We start from the raw sequence: 25,396 nt of genomic DNA, 5'->3' as shown, positions 1-25,396 counted from the left end.
CACAAATGTTAGCATGTGTTGTTTACTGAGGCTAGTTTAACCATACAGCTTGTAACAGCATAACAGAAAAACTCCATGAGGAATGTTTGGGTGGAGACTTGTTCTTGGTGGAGCTCCAAGGCAAGTCTGTGAAAACACACACTGGCTACTGGGAAGCGCAGCAGTCATCTTTGGACAAAAGAAAATGGTTTTCTGCATTACAGGTAGAGGAGAGAGGGCTACAGATTGTATAATATTAATCCTCCACAAAGCATAATGTTAATTAGTATGCAATTAAGGTGGAAAGTATCCTTACTTAGATTTTGAAAATCCTGAATCAATAATTTAGCTTATTAAGTACAAATAATATTAGGGAAACTGAATTTTCAAAGGAAACAGTCTATGGCAGCAGTCACTCAGAGTCTGTAGAAAAATGGAAAGGAAGTGAAAGAGGTAAGAGCATGAGAAAAAGGTGAGTGAAAAGAGGGGCCTAGACAATTCTGGAAAACCTGTTTGACAGAGCCGCAGCTCCCACATGGTTCTTGTGCAAGTCTAAGACCTGAATCAACACCACAGTGCAAAATCTCTTACATATATTTAAAAATCTCAACAATCTAATGATTTGCTTCTTAAAATTTGCAGATCAGGAAGATGTTATCAGAACAATGAAAAACCTGGCATCTAAATAACACTATAAAGTATTTCCAAAACCAGGTAGACATTTTACACTCTTCCACAAGTAGAGTATAACACACTACACACTTGAACGTAGAATGCCTTACACAACCTGCTTCCATTTCATTGAAGCTATAAATCTAGGGGTTGGATATCTGAAGGTTAATTCCCATTAAATTAAGAAGTGGGAACACTACAGCAGGGCTGGACTGAGTTAAGTTTAAGAAAAGGGTAAGACTCCATAGGCATCTGTAAAATGCCCCAGATACAGGATGAATCTATGACAATTCCTTCAAGGTATTGAACCCTTACTCCCAGAAAACCATAGGATTGTTTAGGACAGAAAATACCAAAGAAGGATGCCCATACTCTGGCCTAATTTACCATTGTACATATTGTAATCAATATATTCCTGCTACAACGGAAGCAACATGACCTCCCTCAGCAGTTTGCATTGCAAAGTGACAACAAAAAGGGAAGAAGTTTCTTTTAGCTCTAAAAATCAGTGCAAAAAGCAACATTTGATGCCAAACCCAACAGAAGCTATATGAGAGCAGTGTCAATAATACTCACTTCAGTGAGATAATCCTGGTCAGGGTCACTTGCAGTATTGGAGAACATCAGTCTTTGGTAGACCAACAAGTCAGCAGATGGTAATCCTTTCTGCAAAGCCTCAGTAGAAACCAAATCTTTGTTTTGTGGCACATAAAGGCTGTAAAATCCATGAAGCTCAAATCTCAAGGACTACAAAATAAATCCACTCCTGTGCAGTGCTAATACAGGAAATTCCAGTGTAAGGGAATGCAGCCTCCTATCCAATATACTGCAACAAGCAGAAGAATGTAGCTTTGGAGCAAAGCTTTTAACTGGTTCCTAGTGGGCTAGTGCACGAGTCAGCTTTGCAATGAGGTAACCGGCCTGTCAGCTGTGCTTCTGCAAACCTCCCCATGGCAGAGGACCCACTGGATAGGCCCTCCCCCCCCCCTTTCCACATATCAAGCACCCCAAGAATGGCTTTGTTTCCCTGGTGAGCTTGCGGGGAGGCATGCTGGACCATGGAAAGTCTCTCCCTTTGAGAGAAATTAGTAAAAATTATTCTGAGGGCTCTCCCACTCTTCATGAAGTCAGTAAAAAATGTCAACAGCAAGAATATCAACTGAACCAAGTGGCAAATATAAATTGAAGCTTAATGTGTATAATGAAAAGCACTCCTGCTGTTGGCAAGACTACCAGTTAGAACACGAAATATTGCCCACTTTTTGATAAATTCTTATCTGAATGACTACCAAGAATTGACACTCAAACCATTTGGATCATACATGGCCTTCAGAGATAACTATTCTGGATCTGTAGAAAAAAAAGATGGGAAAAATGACAAATGGGCCCTGATCCTGCTGTAACTGCAATAGTAGCACCTCATGTTCATTCTCCTCTCCTTTCTCCAAGAAACAGGTGGCCTCAGAGAGCAAAAGATGCAAAGCTTGGGCCCACTGCTATGCCTGTGGTACCTGGGGACATAACAAAGGTGGTGAAAGACTGCATGCTGGGTGCAGGTCACAGTGTCCAACCCAAGGTTTAACCACACTGCAAATGTTAGCTAGCATTCCCCGCAGCAAAATCACTCTCTTTTTACAGAAGGACTCCTCCACCACCCCAGCAGAAGCCAACAAGCAGAGAGTGACTGCTAGTGCCACATGAAAGACTGCCTGTTCCAGCGAGATGAAAGGCACCAAACCAGAGACAACCATTTCGTCAAACCCCATTGAGAATCTTGTAAAGCCATCTCCCATCCTGTAACCGTTCTGTGGTTAAATAGTAGCTTCGGTTCTCTGATGTTGCAATCCAGCACCTTTCACAGCCATTACATTCTCTCTAAATTAATTCTAAGAAAAAATGCATTCTGCTCAGAGTTATTTCTATTGCCCAGTTGTTTTGTATGAATCTGATAACTAGTTTCCTGCTACAGAGATTACATCTTGAATACTTAATGCCAATTTGGAAATTTTTTAGACAAAACAAAAATAGACCTAAAATATAACACACAGTTTAGCTAACTGTAAAACATTAATGCAAGGCATGACTGGAGAAACAGCCAGCAAATTGAAGGAGGAGAGCAGACTCAACGGATATCTCTCAGGGTTAGTTCATGTTATAACTGGTCATTCAGGCATTTCTAGTTCTGAAAGCACATTTTTTAAAGCATCAAAATCTCAGAGTTCAATAATTTTTTTTTAAAGTTAGAGTGAAGGATAGAGTGCAGCCAAAGGATAGCATTTAACAACCATTTCAAAATGAAATCTAAATATGCTTACATATTAGATAAACGTTGGCTTCCAGGGAAGCTTTACAACAGTTTAATTTCATCCTGGACTAGGATATATGGAAATGTTTAGAATTTCCTTAAGTGTCCAGAGCCCTCTGCTAAGCTAACAAGACGATATTGCTATTCATATAATAGAAGATTTTTTTTTCCCCTGAAGTAACTCAGTGGCCTTTATTTGTGACTTTTTTCTTTTGTGCTGCAGTGCAATTTCATTAATAGAACTATACAATAATTACTTTTTTCATATTCTCATCATATACTGATAACTCAACTGCCCTATTTTTTGCCACGTGGATGCCATCTACATTTTTTTAAATGTCAGAGGCTTTCTCCCCTCACTACTTAAAACTCAGCAGAGCCAGTGGCTTGCATACAGCTGAAACATCTTTTCACTGGCTTCTCTCTCACTCCCTCTGCTCCTTTTCCCACTCGATAGCAAATTTGGATTCTTTGGAAGTTTTCCTTATCCTTTACCACCAAACCAGGGATGATCAGTCCATGGGTCATCACACACACACAAGACATACACACAGTGCTTACAGAACAGACCTACTAAGGTCAGCCTGAGTAGGCCAAAATACTGTACAGGAAGTAGAGACCCAGATTGCTTTTAAATGCCTCAGCGACCCACAGCGAGTGTGAGCCAGCATGTTCCCAGCAACAGATGAGGAAAATGCAGCCCTGAAGTCAAAAACATCAGACCAGTTGAGATGAGCAGCAAAAGCATAGCCTTTAACAATCATGAATTGCCTGTTGACACTGTACCTTTGGACCTGTCCGGGCAACCTGTCCCTCACTGCTCACAGTGCTGACACGGTGCGAGGAAGGCTGGCCTAGCCAACATAGAGCCAGGTGGGCTGCTGTGTGAGACCCACTCAGCAGCTGGCAGTGCCCATCCCGACGGGGTGGCCCAGAGCTCCCTAAGGACAGGACAGCACAGTGGAAGTGCTCGGGCACAGCTTTCATGGGTATAGCAGCAGCAGTTTAGCACACAGAGGAAAGTACGGATGCGACATCCCCACACTGGTGGGTTCAGCCCACGGTGACCACAGGCACCGCTGATGACAACCTATTTACCTGCACAGACATGGTATTAATTTGCAAGCAACAGACAGGAGCAGGGCTGCTGCCAGCTGGTGCTATTTGCAGAGCTGGTGCTGTATGTCAGACATCGGAGGTCTTACTTCAGCAAAACACACTGGCTTGATGCTCAGCCCAAGGGTGTGCCAAAGATTGCATAAATGCAGTTGTGATTGTTTTCCTTTAACTGTTTCTTTATTTAAGCCTTCTTTTTCAGTCTCTTGTCTTCAAAGTTGAAGGAAATAACACGAAAAGGAGGACTTCATAACAAAGAAAGCAGCACTCAGATTTTAACTGTACTTAAAATCAGGGAGGAATCTGAAGGCCAAAGAAAATGGTCTGTGCTGCTGATGAATTTCTGTAAGTTGGTAAGCTGCACAATGACTTTGAGCAAGTCCACCACTAACAGCTGTACTCTGACACTGAACCTGAAACCCTATACAATGTTTTTGTCCGGTCTAACTTCCCATGGCTAGTTTATCTCAAAATGCAAGAGAGACAGGGAAGATTAGGAGCAGCAAGCAAACCTGCTTAGCAAACAGTTACGAATCTGTGACACCCTCTCCTCACAAAAGCAGAGCCTACAAATACAGGTTAAAATGGCTGAGCTGACTTTTTCAGAAAGATTAAAACCATTCCGCTTCTGCAGGCTGAAAGATGATCCCAAATTGTGAGTGCTCATCAGTCAGGGGCAAGCACAGGCCTTATAATATGGCTGCTCAAGCGGTAGCCCAGGAAGAGCAACTTGCACAATTTGGCAGCTGGATGTGGAGATAATCGTGTGGATATGGGCACTGACCTCTCTGCCAAACTGATAATAAGACAAAGAAAAAGAGGAAGATGCCAAGGAGACACTTGATTTCTTTAAGTAATTGTGACTTGCAGTTTGTTATCATGCTCAAGTGGAGCATCAAGGAGTTACGTGTTTTTGTGAATTTTTAGGGAGAATTGATAACATCAGCATTCAGCTATCTGTTATTGCCACTGTTTTGGTTCCTAGCACAACCTCATCATGCGGAGTCCATCGTGTCTGAATTACCATGTTGGTTCACGGTCTGGGCTAACAGAAAACGACTGCAAAAGAGACCAATTGAGAGGAGGCTGATCTACGCCAGGCCGCTAACCTTTTACGCAGCTGACAGCCCTCACTGCAGACAGAGCCTTGGCCTTGGTATTCCCCCTGATGCCAAGGACCTGTGACTACCCTGCCCAGGCAGCCTGTTCTCTGGATGCAGAAGCTTGCTCACATCAGCCCTCGCCTTCTCTCCAGCATCAGGGAGAGGTTCCAATGTCTTTGAAAGACTGAAGTGGATACCTCATTAGGCCTTGATTATCCTCAAGCAATTGCTTAGATTTCTGCCCTATTACCGATCAGACATTTTTAGCAGAGGTCGTGGAATGGGCAGTGGCTGTCTTGTCTTCGTTATAATGCATCATTTGAAACTTTTCAATTAAGCTTCAGATCAGGCCACAGTACTGAGACCGCTTTAACGAGGGTGAGTAATGACCTTGTGCTGCACGTGATTTCTGGCACACCATCAGTTTTAATTCTTCTTGATCTTACTGTAACCCTTTGATACTTTGGATCAAGGGTTCTCTTGAAATGCTTTAAGCACACTGTAGGACTTTCAGGGACTGTTCTGACATGGTTTCTATCCTACTTGTCTCAATGTAGCCAGGCTGTCACCTGTAAGTTCTCCATATAAATTCAAATTGCCAAAGATTAAAAGGCAGCTGAAAATCTGGCCTGTGCACAGAACTGGGGAAATTTGGTATAGGTCCCCAGAGTGACTGAACCTAAGGAGAATTCTGCTGCAAGAGCAAGGTAGCCCCTTTGATGTGCCATGCCCAAGTAGAGCAATGCTATGATTAGAACAGAAAGATACATTATGCTGGAGTTGTGAATTTAATAAGAACTACTAGAGAGAGACTTCCAAAATATTAGACTTCCCAGTTAATACCTATCTTTACATTACATACAGATCAAACTACAACCCTGTGGTTTAAAACACAGTGTTAGAACCCTCAGCCAGTAATGTCAATAGTAGAAATATCATTGACATCAACAGGACAAATATCCCTTAAATTTAAGGGATATTTGGAGACAGATCCAATCCCAAACCTAGTAGCTGGGGCTAATTTCCAAGCAGGCTGCGTCTGTATGAGGCAGATAAGCCTCAGTATTTTCAAGGTGCTTCCCAGGTCTTGGAGTCTGATGGACATGGATTCCCCTAGAGAGCCAAGACATTCTGCCCTACTCATGAGTAGAACCAGCAGCTCAGCCATCAAGGAGACAGGGAGTAAGAACAAGACTGCAGCCTGCACCTCATAGGTAGGAGTGATGGAGAAATCACCATTTAGCCTGTGGCCTTGCTTTGTCCTATCTAGGCAACCAGCACAGGGGCCATGCTTGCTGAGCTTTTGCCAGAGATGTTTGGTCATCCCCAGATCATCTCACCTCACCAACAGGGCATGTGCTGGGCTGCTAGCCACAACTGCTGATTTATGTTGGGCTGCTGACAAGGCCTCAGAGGCTTGCCTACCAAGAGCAAAGAAACGACACATTAACAGTTCCTCTCCTGCTATTCTTTAGATAGTCAACACTAAAAGCAATAGACTGAGCTACTTAAAAGCAATAACTTCCTGTACCTTTTTGTTGAGATTTTTTTATTCTTTACTATTGTTAAAGCTCTTCTTACATGAAGCATGAGGGGGGTTATCTGGAAGGGTGTAAGAGAAATCCTTGTGGTTTATTGCAGTTGGATAGCACTAGCAGAGAACTGGAAAAGCTTTAAAACTTGCTATCAATCATTTGACGTATGCAGGAAGTAATCTTTACTGATATGCCTCTAGTAACCAACTGGAATGGTTTGTCTTGCATTATACTCTTCACCCTTTTATACTCTTTTGCTGCACTGGAATGGTGGTAACAGTGAACAAACCTCGTTTCCTAAATCAAGCTTATTGGATAAAATATACATTTTTTATAAGTTGTAGCTGGCAGAAAACATCCATCTCACACTGTCTTGCAAGACGAGGGGAAATGGTTTTAAGATGAAGGGGGGGAGATTTAGGTTGGACGTCAGGGGAAATTCTTCACTGAGAGAGTGGTGAGGCGCTGGAAAAGGCCGCCCAGAGAGGTTGTGGATGCCCCGTTCCTGGAGGTGTTCAAGGCCAGGTTGGATGGGGCCCTGAGCAGCCTGGTCTAGTATTAAATGGGGAGGTTGGTGGCCCTGCATGTGGCAGGGGGGTTGGAGATTTGTGATCCCTGAGGTCCCTTCCAACCCTGGCCATTCTGTGATTCTATTCTTGGCTACAAGAATAGAGCAGCAGTACCATAAGTGTCCTACAATAGCAAGCACGGGAAAGAGATGAGGGAACTCAATAGATTTCACTCCAGACAAAATTATTGTTGCTATATCAGGATTGAACTCTTTGTTAACCCAACACTGTCACACCTATTAGCATGAAAGAAGGCAGAGGTCACTTAGCACTACACTACTTACTGAGCACTAGAAACTAATCTTCCAGCTCCTGCAAGTGTTAAAGCTGGAAAGAGCAAATTGCAGCCGCGTGCCGTGTTCCCATCTCAGGTCCTCTACGCAGCAATTATAAAAATCAGTTGTGTTATCACATTTTGAAGTCGGAGCACCACCATGCTGATGTGTGGCTTTAAATCCAGCAAAGCTTGATGCATTAAGCACATAAAGAGACCTGTGTGCCACAGGAGTCTGGCCTGAGCAGAGGACAGAAACCACAAATTCCCAATTTCAAAACCTGGGTTTCTTCCGCTGTTCGACCAACACTTCAGAACACATCCATACATTTTAAATTTCTCACTCTAATTGGAATGCACAGAAATGCTCCTTTCAGAGGTGTTGCATTGATTAATAAGCTTGAGGATGGAGATTGCTACCTAAAGTGTTAAGCACTGTTAAATAATGAAATATCATTCTATGAATTCTGGTGGAATCCAGAGAACTTCACCAAAATGTATTGGTGTCATCTACATACATACTCTATCTGACAACAGATCAAACTGGTCAAAGTTAATTCAAATGTTTATGATCTACGTCTGTCTAAAAAAATTAAGGTGAAAATTCTGACTTACAAGGAAGAATTGTGCCTGCTGAAAAATCCTTAATTTCTCACATGGAGAGTACAAACTAATATTTCTTTCATCAAATTTGTAAGGAAAAGGAAGAGTACTGACAAAGTTAAAGCACTTTCTGCAGGAAAATGCCTAACGCTTTCCATTTCAGCCACATATCCTTGCTCAGGTTTCTCGGCAAACTAGAAAACATCTGGTTTAGGCACTTCTAGCTCAGTTTTTCTGTGATTCACCTCCAATACCACATCACCAATGTGAATCACTGTGGACCACCTGAGACCTTCCTGCCATAGGGCTATAAGCACTCATTCTGGATTCTCAGAGGACACATTATGGTTTTCCTCAAATAAAACAATTTGATGAATTTCTCTGTTTCTGGATCATATCTTTCATTCTGTGAAGAGTTCCTGCAGCAGTCTGGGATTAGAAGTCAGGTCTTTCAACTTTCATTTGTATGCCTTTGTTATAAAAACCCGTTTTCTCTTCATCAGCTTTGCACACAAAATAAAAGCAGTTGGACGAGCCTGGAAGCCTCCAGGACTTCCACAGCAGAGGCCATTGAATCTGCAGACTCCCTGGCACTGGATTACTCTGTGACAAAGTAAATAATTTTACTCCCCAGATTTTTCCTTTCAGGGCCAAGACTGCCTCTTAATTTCTGTTGGTGCTGCATCACCTAGTGCAGTGGAGTTCAGGTGACTCCAGATGCTGCTGGAACATACGCAGTGATGGCTTTCTCTCTGCCTCTTTTCTTCCAACAAACCATTTGGGGATGGAGAGATTTGTATCTCTTCCCATTACATTGCTATGGAAAGTGAAAAAAACAAACAAAAAATAGTGGAAAAAAAAGCAAGAGGCATCATTTCCTAACAGATTTGTATGAGTTCATTTCACCAAGGGATGTACTATACATCTACTCTGAGTTGCTGAAAATGTGAGGTAGCTGTGAAACGCAATGTTCTTATGTTTACCAAGAACTACCAGCCCTTTGCCTTTAACAGAAGATCTGTAGCCTAAATAGGCAGCTTTAAGAGCTCTCCTGACTCAGTTGCAATCAAGATACCATCTACTTAAATAAGCATTTGTACTCCCAGTGATTTTAGGAGATGAATTACTGATCTTATTACCATGGTAAATACCCTTGAGGCAATGCACAGGCCAACAGAATATTGCTTTCTGCTGGTACAGTACCCATTTCCAGGAGAACTCTGGGAGTATTCCTAGCCATATGGTAATAATAAAAGATTTGCTTAGCATGTATTTGCCAGAAAGTCCCATTTGCAGAAGTGGCTTTTAAATCTTTGACACTGTTCACGGGAAACAGCTTGTCAGCTATGAAAGTATTCCTACCAGCTCCTGTGTATCAGCCTTACCAGTAGGTGCAGGGATCTGCAGGTGGCACTGCCCAGGACCAAGTGGAGAGTTTCCAGCCAACACAGCGACATTACCTGGATAAGCAGAAGCAGTTCTTCCCCACTAGCAGTGCAGCTCATGGTCCTCTTTGAGGACAGTCCATTGCTCTCCCATTGCTCTACATTTTGGTGGGCAGTGGGGGACGGTGACAGCTGGGGGGCTGCAGTGGATGGGAGGACATTTATTTAACACTGAGCCTTCATCTGGTCAGCAGCAGAAGTTGATAAAAACTGCTGCCTCCAGTGTTGCATTCTCTTTGGGAATAAGGAAAAGGTGAAGCTGGCTAAGGTCAGTGCACAGGAGGCTCTGCTGAAGGTGGGAGCATGTTGGCCATGAATTACTGAGCATCATCTGGTGTCACAGATAAGCAGAACGGGTAAGAGACTAGGCAGGCTCTACAATAAGGGATGGATTTAATTAACAATTGCTCAGAGGGAGCAGACCGTAGCATTTTGGCACGAGGACATCATACATCTGACAGTTACTTAAAGAGACAGGGAGTACCCTATTATAAAAAAATATATTACTCCTCAACGTGTTTTAAAAATTACAGGAGAAACACTAACAGATTGCATTACACCCTCTCTGCAGGGCCACCGGGCACAACAGCGCTGAGCTCTCGGCAGGTATTCTGCACCAGGGCCTATTTAAAAACACTGGTCCAAATTCGGTTCCAACAGCACAACTCTGCTGAAGTTAGGCGCTTATGCAGATGTAACCAAATGCAGATGTTGATCCATATTAACTGAACTATTAAATACATCAATCTTACCCAACCATCTGACGCCTCGTCCCATTTTCCTATATTTCCCAAAAGTTTATATAAATTCAGCCAGCTGACGATTTGCAAGCTTCTGGGTAAGACTTTTTTTGTCATTTCTTTCTTGGATTTTGGGTTTTTTTTTTCCCCCATCTCTCTTTTAAAATGATTATTTTAACATTAAGTGAATGTTGTAAATATTTTGAAAGCTAGAGGTGAATACCTCTGGCTGTTTCTCCATTCAGACAGAAAGAAGAAAAAGAAAAAAAAGAAACAAAAAAATAAGAAACAACAGAAATGATAAACCATCAGAGTTCTCTTATGTTTTCTCACATCCCCATAAGCAAAACAACACATTAAGTCACCAGCGCCCTACCAGTGGGTTCGCAGTCAGAGAGGTGACTGATGAGCATGTAACCTCATCCCCCAGGCATCAGCCTGCCTTCAGTCAATGGAATTCCTCCCGTGGAGCTGAGCACGGACTCACCACTGCTGAAATGGGAATGTCTGGAAAATAGAAAAGTACATCCCTGAACACATACGCCCCCGTAACAGCCTCTGTTCTTCATTCACCTGAATGCAGCACTGCCCAGTCACTGCAAACAGTCAATGAGAGGGAATATTATTTACTGACCAATTTGCAGGGAAAGGGGTTCATGCAGTTCAGAGGTTCCCTGCCAGCAATGCATCTGATGATCTATTATACTCAAGCAGCTTTGAACCCTCACAGCACCGCATCCTTTGGGCCTTTTCACTGACGACATGACCCACCACAGTACCTTTGCTCTCTCCCAAACTCATCCATTTATTAGAGCCCATCCTGCAGGAGCAGATTGCTTTTTCTGAATCAGTTAAAAACCAGTGCTGTAAATTGTACCCTTAAAAAAAAAAAGGGAGGCCACAGCAAAACTGTGACCTGAATGCATAAGAATTTTTTGAATGAATGGAGCCCTTAATATTTCATTTTGCCTAATGAAGTAAGGCACGAATGTAAAAGGATTACTATTCCTCTATTCCTGTAACATTAAATTCACACACACAAAGTGTAATTCATGGAACCTGGCTTTAATTTGTTTCATATAAATAATTAATGCTGCATTTAAAGCATGTTAAAATGTTTTATTTCTTAATCAGATAATTTGACTGAGAAACAAAGATGCCTTTATGTCCCTTTTCCTTGACTAGAGTTACTGTAATAAAAGTTCCCCTCTAACTTTGGCCTTCACTCTCCGGTTTGCTGCTGCCAATTAGTTTTCTAAAGTCACTATTTTACAAAACGCTTCTCACTTTTTAAAAAATGTAATTGAATGTCTGCACATCACAGAGTTTCTTGTGTTCAGACACGGGGTGTTAAACATTCCTTCGGTTGACTTGGGTCAGCTTTAAAAAATCTCAGACGCTGAAACTTGAGAAGCGGTCGTGTGCTACAGTGTTTTCTCCACATCCTGTTAAGTATTAAGCGGTTATTTAAAATAGAGTTGTTATACTCAGCAGCTGACTTAAAGTGCTCGATATAGTTTACAAGACGATTAATTAAATGAGAGCACTGCATGTGATGCACATGTATTTCCATAATCATTCACATTGGCCTATAGTTGCCCTTTAATTTTCATACTAATTAAAGTAACACATTGAACGGCAAATTGTAAATGGCTGCATTTCTCTGTAGATGTTAACACTGATGTAAGCTGAATGGCGAATAAAAAACTCCAAGAATTAAGCAGAGTGTTTTTTGACTCTAATCCATTCAAGTTTCTCTACTCATTCCATCACTGGACCACATCCATATTTTAACAAGACTGTGTCTTTTTTCTGAGTTTTCAGCCCCATATTTTTCTGAGGTACAATGTGCTTTTTTTTTTTATTGTGGTGTCTAGCTAGTTGGGTTCCATCTGATAAAATAGAGCAGTTAGGCAGGGGTTGCAATTACATATTTGGTTTTTAAAGAGGTAAAGGGACTGAGGTTTGTAATCTGATGGGCAGAAATAAAGGAAACCAAAATGTGCAGCTATATCACCAGTAGTTTTGCCTCTTAATTACATCTGACCCATTATCCTCCTTGATTCTTGGTCAAACCTTGACACGGCTGACTTGGGATCTGCAATGCAAAACAGAGGCTGCATTTTCAGCTCGTGTCAAGGCAAGGGGAAGTTACTCCCTAAAACACTTACCAGGACTTGGAAGAAAGAAGCAGCAGATACGATTATCCCGCTGCTCACACAGCTGCTGGCATTTCAATTTGGCACACATCTGACAGGGACCACTGCATCCACCTCGAGCAGTCCCTAGCACAAAATGGATATACGGTAATTGCTATTGAATGAGAAGTAACCACGGACTGTAGGCATATGAAAGACACCTCAAAAAAAAAACTGTCAAAAAAATCCCTCTGTCAGGGTCAACAGCTCAAAAATTAACAACTAGTCACTCCTTCCAATGTGTCCTCCATCTAATTGCTTCCATGATGAGGTGGCTTTTCTTCTTTTTCCTTTCAGAAATGAGCATTATAAAAGATTTCTTTTTAATTTAAAATGAAAAATTCCTCCATTCCCAGGTGACCTATCCAAGAGAAATAATAATAAGCACTCGATTGCTCAGAGAGCATCAGCTCTCACACATATTACAAGACTGAGTGTTCACGCTCTCTTACAGCCCCAGCCCCGCTCCCTTCCCGCAGTGTGTCCTATCTCCAGATCCTAACTTGGCTCGGCCCAAGATGTTATTTGTTAAAATTAACTTTCAGATCAGGCTGGAGTCAGCGTTCTTGGCAAGGAGGAAAGGAATGAAAACTGCAAGGGAGGGAGCGGCTTCGGGTGGCGGAGAAGGGAAGCCACAGCCCAGAGTGGGGATTTTTGGGGCAGGGATCACAGCACAGCAGTGCTGTGGCAGGGCACAGGCAGCACAGCCATGTTCACACCCAGCTGTGCCCAGTGTGCTTGGGCCCTTCTCACCAGCGTGCCCCTGACTCCTAGCAGTGCAGGGCTGAGCACCATTCCACCTTGAAGGAATACCCCAAAGGGACTGAGGGACTGCTCTGAGATAACCCATGCCCCTGCACAGCATCCCATGTAACTGGCATCTGCTTTAAGATGCAGAAGCAGTTGTGGCTCTGTGCTTTATCACAGCAAAAGTTTTCTACAGAAAGTCATGCTGAGGGAAGACCGATAGGATACGCTAATAATGCAAAGCTCTTTTTTCCCATCATAAACCAAATCTCCTATACATTTCTGGAAGATTAATTTAGATTTGGGGGAATTCGGAGTGAAGCACTGGAAAAGAGACTAAATGCATGGCTGGTTCCTACCTGACCTTAGCTACTACATCAGCCACCACTTCTCCAGCACAGTGATACATGGAAATGTGCGTGTGCTTCAGATTAATTACCTAGGGACTGTACAAAAAAAAAGCTTTAAAATATCTTTACTGAAAATGTAGTTTTTCTGAGAGCCAGACAATGGTGCTATAATCCACTGACAAATTCACCATGTATTTTATCAAAAAGTAAGATATCTCCAAGCTACACGGACAGAGTCCTGCTTGCCTCAAGTGACACATGTAAACCATGTACACATACAGAGCTAAGCAGCAGTCAGGGTTGTTGGGTATTTTTCCTTTGATTGCTGCATTTTTAAGTTTAGCCTCCAAATTTGTTGTGAGAAAGAAAAGCAAGGGGCCTTTAAAGTTTCTGACTCAGGTGACACAAATGGATGTGGCACTGGCTGTGTTTCAAGCAGGAAGTCTGGCTGAACCTTTAGCCTGAACACAGAGCTCTTACCCTCCTTGCTTGCTCTGCCCTCCTTCACTTTGCACTCTCTAACTAAATAGAGAAAGGACCTTCCCTCCCTCCACCACTGCCCGCAGAGGTTGCTGCAGATGGGCAGCACCTGGGTGCTTTCCCTGCAGGAAGGGCCAAGCAGAGCACAGCACGTCCCAAGCAAGGCTGGGGCTGGAAGGCGCATCCTGGAGCCGGCTGGGTGTTGGGCAAGGCGCTGACACCAAAGCTGGGGGCCTGGTAAGTCTTTCATCTCTCCACAATCAGCTTTTTTACACAGCCTCATGACAGCTGGTTATGATGAGCAAATTAAAACTAATTTCAAAGTTACTCTTGGGCACAATTGTCAGGCTTTCCTTCAGGAAACTCTCTAAACAAGTGCTTAACTTTAAGCAGATGCCTAAATCCCAGTGAACACAGGAGGATTTATACACCTGCTTTAGTGCTTTACAGGGCAGAGATGGCCCCCAGCAAGCGGTGTGTCACATCCCTGTGGTCCCAACGTCCAGGTGGCTTATTCTCTTTCAGGTTGAAGTGCCAGCGCCCAGCCGGCTCCGGGACCACAGCCCCACAAACCAGGTTTTTATTTCAGTGCACATCCTGCTTTTCTGCAAACTTGCATAGCCCTGCAGGCAGCTCTTCTACTAATGAGCTGCAGCATGGAAACTCGAGCACAAGGGCTGTCTAGGAGGGCTCACAGTCACAAATTGCCACTCTTGATAGCAATGCTGTTCTTTCAAGCCACAGAAAGCATGTCAGAACCATTTCTTGAAGTTGCAGCTTGGTCTTTTCTGCATTCTTTTTTCTTAAGATGACTGTCAGCGCAGTCTCAGTATGACTGAAAAGCGCAGGGAACACTGGTACTGGAGACTTCTCCAGAGAAATGGGGCCACATTGGTGGTAATCTCCCTTTTACTGGATACAGATGAGCCTGCTCAGAAGCAAAATTAGCATGCTGAGAAAAGCTCTTCTCAACCCAGAGTAACGAGTGCAGAGCTGGTGGGAGGGGGAAAGGGAAAGGGAAAAAGGAGGATGCCACTATGGCAAGTAGCATGAAGCATGTTCTTGAGCGCTAACACTGACCTACGTAAGACACAAAGTTATAAGAAATAGGGTCAGCTGAAAAAACAGCAAGGACTTTTAGTAAGCTTTCATTCATTCTTGTTATTTAATTGGAAAGCAAAACCAGAGTTTTTATTTCTCTCATTTTCTCTGCTGGCAAGAGGAAGATGAGAAAGGAAGCAGAAAAGGAAAGGGTCACTGCTAAGCTTTCCGAGGTCTTTCCTTTTGATACCATGACTTGCTTTCAATATTTTATTACTTAACTAAAATAAGAAGTCTCCAGAAAAGCAACTGTTTTGGTTAAAACCAAAACTAAATCTGATTTACCATTGAGGAAAAAAGCCAACTGCCTCTAAGGAAGACAAGCTCTGTGGTACTATGCTTACATATTAAAGAGGGCACATAGAAGTCAAAAACGCACCAACGGACCAGCATAGGTCAGACCCATGAAAAAAAGAGAAAAGATTTTTAACAATCTTTCAGCCCTCTCTTTATTAGACCTTAATTAAATCAATGGGTCAAAGCAACAGAGGAAAAAAATGGTTCAGCAGGGGGACACTAATCAACCCCTTTTGGTGGGCTGAAAGATCTGTTGAGCAAGAACTAAGCTTTAAGTCAGCATCTGCCTCATGTTACACATAACCATAGGCATTACATTGTAAGAAAAAAATATTTATAGGACTATCTTTTCTTTAAAATATAAAATGACTTATAAAAGGAAGAACTGCTAATAACCATATGCTAAGCCAGTGTGTGTGCCTGAATGTGGAGAACAGGGCAGACCTTTAGGTTTTGGTCTCAAACACCATCCTCACGCATGTTGTGTATTTTAGAACTCAGAGCTAACTCGCTTGTGAGGACATGCAAACACAAAAATACCATCCATGTTATTCATAGCATACATACAGCACACTCACCCAGAGAAGCCACGCAGTGAAGCCTTGCTGGCACAGTGCAGGCAGGTCCATCCATCCCAGCATGAGCCCAAAGGAAGGAAACGTGACTCAGCACCAGAGTTCTCTCCCACCACTTCTGGCTGTGGAGGAAGTCAGCTGCGCCACAGTGGCTTTTGGGTGCACCTCCGTCCCCTGTGCCTGTGCTGTGGCTGGAGACAGGCAACTCCTCCTTGTTTCTCGTCCCTCTCCTAGGCCTTGCACAGAACAGGGGCATCCTCAATTCCTCTCACTCTAAATAGAGAGCCAAGATCCAGCAAGCTCCTGTTGCGGTCCTGTGAAAGAAGAAGCAGATTTGTTGCCTTCTTTATCTATGCCATGCTTGGAAGCAATCTTGCATCCTAAACACGACATCATAGATTTTGAGCAAAACGCACATCCACGGGTATAACTCTTCATGTGCACAACAACCCCAATGAGCAAAATCCAATACTCAACATTTATCTATTCAATGGCCACATATAATATCCCAAGCTAGGTGTTAACAATTGCACTGGTACTGCAGCTCTGCAGAGGGACTTTCCCTCTCAGGTACCTAAGGAGCACAGCTAAATGGCTGTATCACTTAGCCGAGGAGCACATCAGTGCCTCCACTCCACACATAGCTCCATGCAGCTTTCATGGCAGAACATGTCAAGGAAATTAATATCACTACATAAACATACAATGCTTTGCCTTATTATAATATTAATTATTTGTCTCTGCTACTGAAAATACTGTTGCAGAAGGAAGTTAACACTGGCCAGGCACTGGGTGGGATTCCTTTCCTGGAAAACATGCTCTCAACAGGAAACCCAAACACAGTGCTAGATAGTTATCTTAAGTAGATTTAAATAATTAAATCCAAAATTCTCCAACCACTTGCTGTTTCAAATTTATTTCTTTAATAACAAGCTTGTTTCAGAACACACTGGATTAGGGTTTCATTTATTCAAAATTTAAGGTCTGTCCCACTTTGAGTGTTATTTTAAGTATTTTGGGGAATTTTTGTGCTGAGAAAACGAAGAGATTGTTGCATTATAAATTAATTTCCTCTGCTATTGCACAGGCCATGCACAGTGCAGCTGTGAAAGCGCTGCAAGAGCCCCAGTAGTGTCCTCAAGCCCAGCCTACGTGGAGCAGCCCGATTTCTCACACAAAGAGACGCTGGCCCCGTCTTACAGCTTCAGCTAGGAGTACTCTCCAAACAGGGACCTTGACTGTGCCAAACAAAGGGAGCGTTTTGAGATGCCAAAGAGTGCCCACCAGGGACAGACATGGCCACTAACAGCCACGTTGTGCACAGGGGCTGAGCCCCACGGTGCTGCATTACGTGGCAAGAGCAGCTTGGCTACAGGTGCTGCTTCATACCGACAGGTTCGGTGCTGCTGGTCCTTCACACAAGCAGTTTTACAAACAAGCAAGTTTCTTATACATTCTTCCTCACCTCCAGGCATTCATATTCTTTTTAAGTACAGGAACGTTAATTAGATTTTGACCGCAGACCCCGGATTTGACTTACCCTGACAGGGTTTCCATTAGTGTAATCTGTAGGGGAATTCACTGTTTTAACATCTGTGCGCCTAAGGCCTATCTCACATTTACTGCTGTAGTCTGAAAAGCCTCCCTTGTACGGCTGTGTGTTTCTTCATGCTCCCAATTTCACAGAAGTCATTTCAGCACCAAACAGTAATTAGCAAAGGGATGGGCCTCGGCTGACATGAATGCAATTTATTGTTTTCCACAAGGCCCTGAACCAAGCAAACAAAGAAGGCAGTCTTGCTGTCTGGCATTTTATTAACTTGTATTGTGCGACGTACCTTACTGAAGGGAGATCTCCGAGTAAATTCAGCAGCCAGTATGCCGTAACATGCGTGCTTTTGAAGAATATTAATTTCAGTTCAATTAGGCAAGTTTTGCGGGACCTCAGCCTCTAAAATAGGACAGCCACTTTTATAATTATCTTCTGCATTAACTTTATCACCACCCGACTTTTTACATAAATGCAACCTTTCATCTTTAAAATGCCAACACTTCTTCAATTTTGGCAACCGTACAGCATTGCTAATTATTTGCTCATTATGTGTGGTTAACTGATGAATCATTAATAAATGAATGAATGGCTAATATATTTTTATGGTAATTGGAGATATAACTGATTGCAGACTTCCTTTGCTTCTCAAAACTGCCCTGAATGAGCAGTAGCTGCTTAATTGTTTACAGATGATATTTATGCCACTGACAAGCTCTTCCATCCCTGTGGCTCAATGGGGGCGAGCCCTCCCTGTGCCCATGCTCCCTTCCCCACAGCCTCACAGTGGATGGGTGCACACTCCCCTCTTTGGGGAGGGTTTCCCACCAGCTCCCCATGATGGCCGCGAGCAGGATAACCAACACAACTGCACTCACTGTCAGCATTTCCAAGCAATACCCCATCAGAAAATGGAAATCACCCCCTTCCGGAAGCGTAGCCCAGCAGGCTGGGTGTCTGCAGTGAGAACCGCCGATGGGGCAGAGAAATCAGGCCCCGGTGACATTTTTTTTTTCTCCATACCACGCATTACAGTAAATGGCTTATACAGCCTCTCACTGCCAGTGCACAGTTAATGAATTCAGAGATAATTGCTGGGTTGATTTCTTTCTTTCTTTTTCTTGTTAATAACCTATATTTCCATAAATCATTCCTAGGGTATATGGTTTCAAAACACAGCATTTAAACCTGCTTGACAATTCAAATTGAAAAGAAAAGATAGTATGATGGCCAAACAAGGCTCCTTTAGTTATGCACACATATCCCGAAGATTGAGTTAAAAATGCAAAGGAGATTACCAATTCTTAATTATAATTATTTAACCAGGTGGGTAGTTTCTCTAATGAACATTTCTATGAAAACAGAATAACTAATGACGGTCTTAAAGAAGTCTTTGTCTTCCCATGTACTAATGATCACATTTCTAAATATGCAGGAAGGCCCCCATGTACACTGCTAATGATAAGTAATTAAGCACCAGGCGTCAAAAGCTATAGAAAAGGGTCATATTAATGCAAGAGAAAATTAAAAATGCAATAAAATAAGTTGTATAGAAAGATTAAATTTCTGGCTTCTGCAGGCCTGGCTATAAAGAAATCTTTTCCCCCTTCAGTATAACCAAGGGCTGCTGCGAGGTATCAAAACAAAATCTTCTAGGCACTTTCATTAGGTTTTACTTGCCTCTGTGCTTGAACTCCTATTAAAAAGAAGTGAACCACCCGCCATTTAAAACAGACTCTATATTCAGTAAAGCTGCAGTTTTTCTCAATGCTTATGAGAAATCACGATGGTTGAGATTATGACTATCAACAACCTCCTGTGAAGCATTTCAAAACTTCTGATGAAAGAAAACAGGAACATGTTAAAAATGAAGCCCGATTTTGCTGTTATTTTTTTTTAATCTGTAGCTCCATGCACAAAGGGCCATGGTTGACCCAAGGCAGGCTCGGACCTCAGGCTCCCAAAGAGCTGACTTGAGCCTTTGTCTTTGGTACAGCAGCTGAACCAAAACCATGTTCATTCACCAAGCATTAAAGGCAGTCTTCAAATCAAAAAGAAATGGGCTTTCTTTAGTAGTAAAGAAAGAGTGCCTTTGCTGGCATCCTTCAGCCCTCCCCACCACTGCTCATCCCTCTGCTCCCAGGCCTAATTTTCTGCAGCTGCAGTTCAGGGTTCAACAAAACGACAATACTGGTTGAAGGGAAATAATTCACTATTATTATTCCTCAATAGAAGCAGAATTCAACTTTTTAAAATGCAGTGAGAGACCAGCAGAGCTCGCATGGTAGGAGATGCAGCACAGCAGCAGCCTGCCTGGCACCAACCCCTCTTGCCCACCCACCTCACAGCACGGCCACCTCCACCCCCCTGCCCTGCCACAGCACGGCCGCAGACTTCCCAGCTCCCTCATCACATTCCACCACACTTCTCCAAACAGAACTTCTTGGCTTGGTGTCAGATTTAACCAACAGGTTAGAACACATGCAGTCCTCTGCTCAGAGCCAACGGACACCTCAACCATAACTGCAAACAATACCACAACATTGTTTTCGGTTGAAAACAGTGAGTGTCTGGCATTCTCAGCTTTCCAATGCTTCCTTTGACAACAATTTTGGTGTCCATTTTTCAGTCAGGCCCTTTTTTTTCAGTCATTTTTCAGTCAGGCCCTTCACACCAGTATGTCCATCCTGTCTGCTGCCCCTCTCATGAAGCACTGCCACCAGGAGACCATTCAGGGCAGGGCAGCGCACACCAACCATGCAGCCCAGTCTCCAAGTTTACAGGCAGCACAGCCCAGCCTGTCTGTTCAAGCTGTTTCATTTTGTCTGCAGCCGAAAATCAAATAATCTGAAATACAGCCTTGACGGTGAGCCACTGTGGTCCAGGCCCTGCCAAGCTCCACCCTGCACCAAGCACACATCCACCTTCTGGAGCGAAATGCCCCACACAGGGCATCCAGAAGGGATCAGATGATGCCCCTGCTGGCCCCACCATCACCCCATGGGCCCAAGTCTGCCAGTGAAGACGAGCCCCTGACACCACACAGGAATGGACTGGCCGCTGCAGGGGTCTGAAGGAAAGGGGACGAGCATCTGCACTGCTGTTGGCAGCTGCTGGAACACAGGATGGATCGGAAAAGTGAGCATTGAATTACAGTTATCTTCAATTAAAAAAATGTTTATCTTTGAAAACGCGTATCTGTTACTGACAAGCTCTGAAAACCTCCACTCCAAGCCTGTCAGTAAAAACCAAATGTTAAATGGAAAATATTTGCCAGGATTTAAAATTAGACCTACACATTACTTACAGATGTTTCAATGAAAAACACTTGAAACTCAACCACAGAGTAATAAACCCCACAATGGCGTATTTTTTTTATACTTCAAGTTAATTTTTATTATATAAGTAGCCATACGAAGAAGCCATTGCATACTGCTTAAATTAAATGTGGAGGAATGAAATCAGCAGTATCCCTTTACAGCATATGGTCCAGCAAATCAAATTACAAAGCTTTCCACATCTCATTAACTGCAATGAGTACAGTGAGATTTCTAATAAGTCACTTCTTTTTCATGTGAGAGGTGAGCAGTGACTTATTGTGAGTATTCTCACAGGATGACCCTTGTGCTGAAATTAAGAACTAATCTAAAATGGGAAAGGTCATTTGGTCAAGTCTGATCATAACATTTCCTCGTTATTGTTTTAGTTGGCATTGAAGCACATGCTTTCCCGGTGCACCAGCTGAAAAATGCCTTTGATAATTTCACTGACAGCAAGTAACCCACACACTGCCATTTAATGAGTTTGGGCAGGATTAGCTGACAATAAAGAATACAGTATAAATGTTTTTATAGAATGAATTTTTCAGCAGGAAAATTTCATACGGGCGCATTTAGCTAATTTATTTGCATTCGCTACCAAGACGCCAGCCTGAGCACCGCCCCAGTGAGCGCTCGCAGTCCCCATCCGGACAGCAGCCGTCCCAGTCGCAGCCCCGTGCCCCGGGACCTGCCCCAGCTCACGGCCCACCTGTAATGGCGGCTCCGGTTGCAGCGGTGCGCCAAGGCAAGGGCCCGTTCAAACACTCGCTTCCTCCTCTGCACAGAAAATCAAATCATCCTGCAGTCGCTCGTCATGTGGCTTTGCTTTATGTGGATTCCTGATTTAGTGGCAGATCTGGTCCAGGAACTGAGGCGTTCCTGGCTCCCCGTCCCGGGCTCAGATCTCCGATCGGAATCCAATCTCCCTTCCGCCATCAGCCTGAAATTGTTTGCTATAGGATATGTTGACCATAAAAATACAGCGTAGTGCACAATGAGAGAAACATCTCAAGACAGTGGAAAAGTGAAAAGCTCAGCCAGGCCAGCTGAAGCACTTGGGAGGAAAATCAACAGGCTGTTTTTAGCAATTACAAGTTGTTGGCTGAGCTGATGTAGCTGGGCAGGAAATTCCATAGTTTTTGGAAATCACTGACTAAAAGGTTCTGGCACTTCCAGTCTTCATTTTGTGCTTCAACAAGAGTTAATCGCTGTGCCCAAGAATCTCAGGATGCAAAGAAAAATGGGAGAAAGATTTACAATTAGGTTTGGAGATGTGTCACCTTCAGCTGTACAAGAAAAATTCTGCAACTGACTCAAAACCTCCTGACGCACCGTGCTAACGGCAGGGCAGTAGCAGGAATGCCATCATTCCGCCAGGACGTTTCTCTTGGTTATTAACCCCGTGGAAAATTTTGGAGGACTATAAACCAATCCTCAAAGGATGGATTTCTTATTTGGTCTAAAAACATTGCCTTACTTTTGAGCAGCCACTACTGAGAAGCCTGAAACCAAGCTACTGTTTAGATTAATTTAATTCCCCTTTAATGTTCATTAAATACTAAGCTGTTACTTTAGAGAATCTCAAAAAGAGTCACAAGTGTGAATTTTTGAAAAACACAGTGTTGGAGTGCAAAACTCACAGAGCAGAGGATGTTCACATTGTTTCCTTCGAGCTATTTTAAGCACCTAAAACATTCAGAAATCCTGAAGTCTTCAGACCAGCAAGGACCCGCACCCACCCCAGGAAAAAGGGGAGGTGAGTGGAAGCACCTCCATCAGATGGCAGATGGCCACCAGCTCACTTTGACCAGAGGCTGAGCCCCGGGTCAGTGGCAGTGAGGAGAAGAGCAGGAGAGGGATGATGGGCACTGGGAGGCTGTACCAGTCCACCGTCCCATGCAGTCAGTTTGTGCTTCCCACCCCCAAATGCAAAGCCAAGCACTGTCCTCACCAAGCTTTCTAAAACACTGGCTGGTTTTGCTGCTTTTTTTTTTTTTTTTTTTTTTAATGAGTTTTGTTTTGTTGGCTTTTTTTTAAAATTGCATCTGAATCTTAGGGAGAGGTGGGAAAATTTTAAAAACATGAGTTGGAGTGGTGAGACTCAGACTGCAGAATGCCTGAAACAACAATCTTTTGGCAAACACAGACAACTCTCACATTTCTCACTAGAATTAACTTTTGACCTCCGTACCTCAGAGAGTCAGAGTTTCAAAACAGAAAAGCAGTTCTGCATGGTGTGCATTAAATTACTGCAGTTCTCACATGCATACAGTTGGTTAATGATATATACACATTAAGGCCAGAATAGACAATGCGCTTTAGAACAACTTGATTTGCTTTGCCACAATAAATGAAGCAGAATACAACACAATTTACTAAATAAAAGCTTCACATCTTCCTTTGTGCAACAGCTGTGTTGCCCAGAGTAAAGCCCGTCTGCATCCCCAGTTACATGGCACGCCTTGCATCTGCTGAACATCCTCCACAGAACAAGGGCAGCATATGATGGTCCAACTGCGGGCCCTCAGAGAAAAAGAATCTCATTTAAAAAGTTATTTGCCCCTCTCCATCGAATTCATCTGATGTTCTTGACTGGATCTAGATACTACATTTATCCAACACTGACATTCTGGGTGTATGGGGAAAAAGGGGAAAAAGTTGAAGAGGTGATATACTTGAGCACAGCACTCTGCAGCTGTCTCATTGGTTCAGGAGGGAATCATTTCTGACACACAGAGCACCATGCAAACCTGCAGCTCTCACTTGGGCTCTGTGGAGGCCCAGTGTGCGTGGCATGGATGCCAGGTCACCCTCCCAGGCTCATCAAAGCCACAGCTGAGCAAAGCTATCATTTTCCAAACCCCAAGTGTAGGCAATTGCTATTAGCATTTCCATGCATGTTTTACTTTAAATAGTTGCTGGCTGCTCATCCTTCCCGTAGCTGAAAATTACCTACCTACCTAAACGCATATACTTGTTATATGCCTGCATATATTTATTTTAAAATAGCTTATGCATATATAACACAGACAGACAAAAGTTCTCCGATGCTTCTTCCTGGAGGGGCAGTAAGACAGAAATATTTAAGATGATTCAACACTGGACGGCTCGGCAGATGCATCCAGCATGGTGCAAGACATTAACGTCTGCTGACTCATCATCGGAGCTAATTCCTGCCTGGCTCGTGTTCCCGTCATCTCAGCAGCAATTTAGTACTTGGTAAATTTTCTCTCATCAGGAGTAAATGTTATCACAGACTCGTGATTATGTGCTATTCGAAACTGGTGGAGCTAAAGCCATGTGTGATAATAAAAGGTAATTGTTTACCTTTGAAGCTGATATCTGTGGCCTTCGCCGTGCTCTGCAGGAAATTGGGCCATACCGTGTCCGCTCGGGCTGTGCTGACACCCCTCACCAGGGTGTTAAAACAAGGAGGGCCATGCCACGTGCAGAACTTGAAAAAAGCTGGCGGCACCTTTATAGGCTTGTTTTCCCCTACTGTGAGAAGCTGAACACAATAAAAAACTCAGTAAGGAAAAAGCTTCCCTACTATTTCACATAATTGCTGGCTGGCAATTGTACACGGTCTTGGGGATGCAACCAGGCCACAGCACGGCCACTGTCACCTCCAAGTCTGGGATGGGTCACCCCAGCAGCCCTGGACAGCCCACAAGAGACAGTGCTCTGGGTGCTGCAAGGGCCACTTCTTCTTCAGCAGAGCGAAGCTGGGATGTAGTTTCACACCAACTGCAGGAAGAGGAGCCAAAGGGGCCACCATCCTGCCCAAAACCAGTGGCAGGCGCTCCCACCAACAGGAGCTCCTCATCTAAGAAAGAGGAAAAGGTATAAATACGAAATACCAACTAAAGGGATTTTGCGTTTGTAACACATGTTATTAACACGCTGTTAGCTTTCACAACTCATTTTCAGGGGATTATAACCATTCTTCACATAAATGGCCAGGGAGATGAGAAGTATCGACATTTCTGCCTGCTTTTCCTTATTCTTTCTTTTCCTCCCAAACAATCCACATTGGAATTCATAAATAAAGACATATGCACATTTGGAGCATGTTCAGATCAATTATCCCACATCTTTTTTTTGGAGCTGAGAAGAAGGTATGTTGCCTAAACACTAATGCCTATGGATCTTTAATATTAATGTGATGCTCAAGAGATAATTACTTCTCATGAACTGGAATGAGTCTGGCCAAAAAGGCTGAACACATCCAAAATTCAGTTGATTTCAGTGCAGCTAGTTCTGGTTGAGGCTTTTTCTCTCCCATTGGACACACTGCCAGATGTAATAGAAATAAGCCCCACTGGAACTGGTTGAGGATACGTATCATATTCTGATTGGTACCAGATTTGCAGATTATTGGAGGGTAATTTACTAAAAAACAAAAGTCCCTTAAAATACCATTATGGTTCAGACACAA

The 25,396-nt window shown here is 43.3% G+C and overlaps 1 long non-coding RNA gene across 2 annotated transcripts in view; it reads right to left on the bottom strand.

Annotated features, from left to right (window-relative positions):
- LOC128072569 (uncharacterized) overlaps positions 1 to 22,042 on the bottom strand; it is a 39,908-nt gene extending 17,866 nt beyond the window's left edge. Inside the window, exons 1-4 of one of the 2 annotated variants that reach the window (XR_008202356.1) lie at positions 17,928 to 18,026; positions 16,093 to 16,403; positions 12,513 to 12,626; positions 10,718 to 10,848 (exon numbers count right to left, since the gene is read on the bottom strand). This is a non-coding gene — a long non-coding RNA (uncharacterized LOC128072569). Of the gene's footprint in view, positions 1 to 10,717; positions 10,849 to 12,512; positions 12,627 to 16,092; positions 16,404 to 17,927; positions 18,027 to 21,667 lie in introns of those variants that run through there. The other variant, XR_008202355.1, reaches the window with a different exon arrangement.
- Positions 22,043 to 25,396: the final 3,354 nt, after the last annotated feature.

This window comes from Tympanuchus pallidicinctus, unplaced genomic scaffold (genome assembly GCF_026119805.1).
Source record: "Tympanuchus pallidicinctus isolate F22 unplaced genomic scaffold, pur_lepc_1.0 scaffold7, whole genome shotgun sequence".
Lineage (NCBI taxonomy): Eukaryota > Metazoa > Chordata > Aves > Galliformes > Phasianidae > Tympanuchus > Tympanuchus pallidicinctus.
The sequence above is the reverse complement of the archived record's forward strand: the minus strand, read 5'-3'. Positions and strand labels throughout refer to the sequence as shown.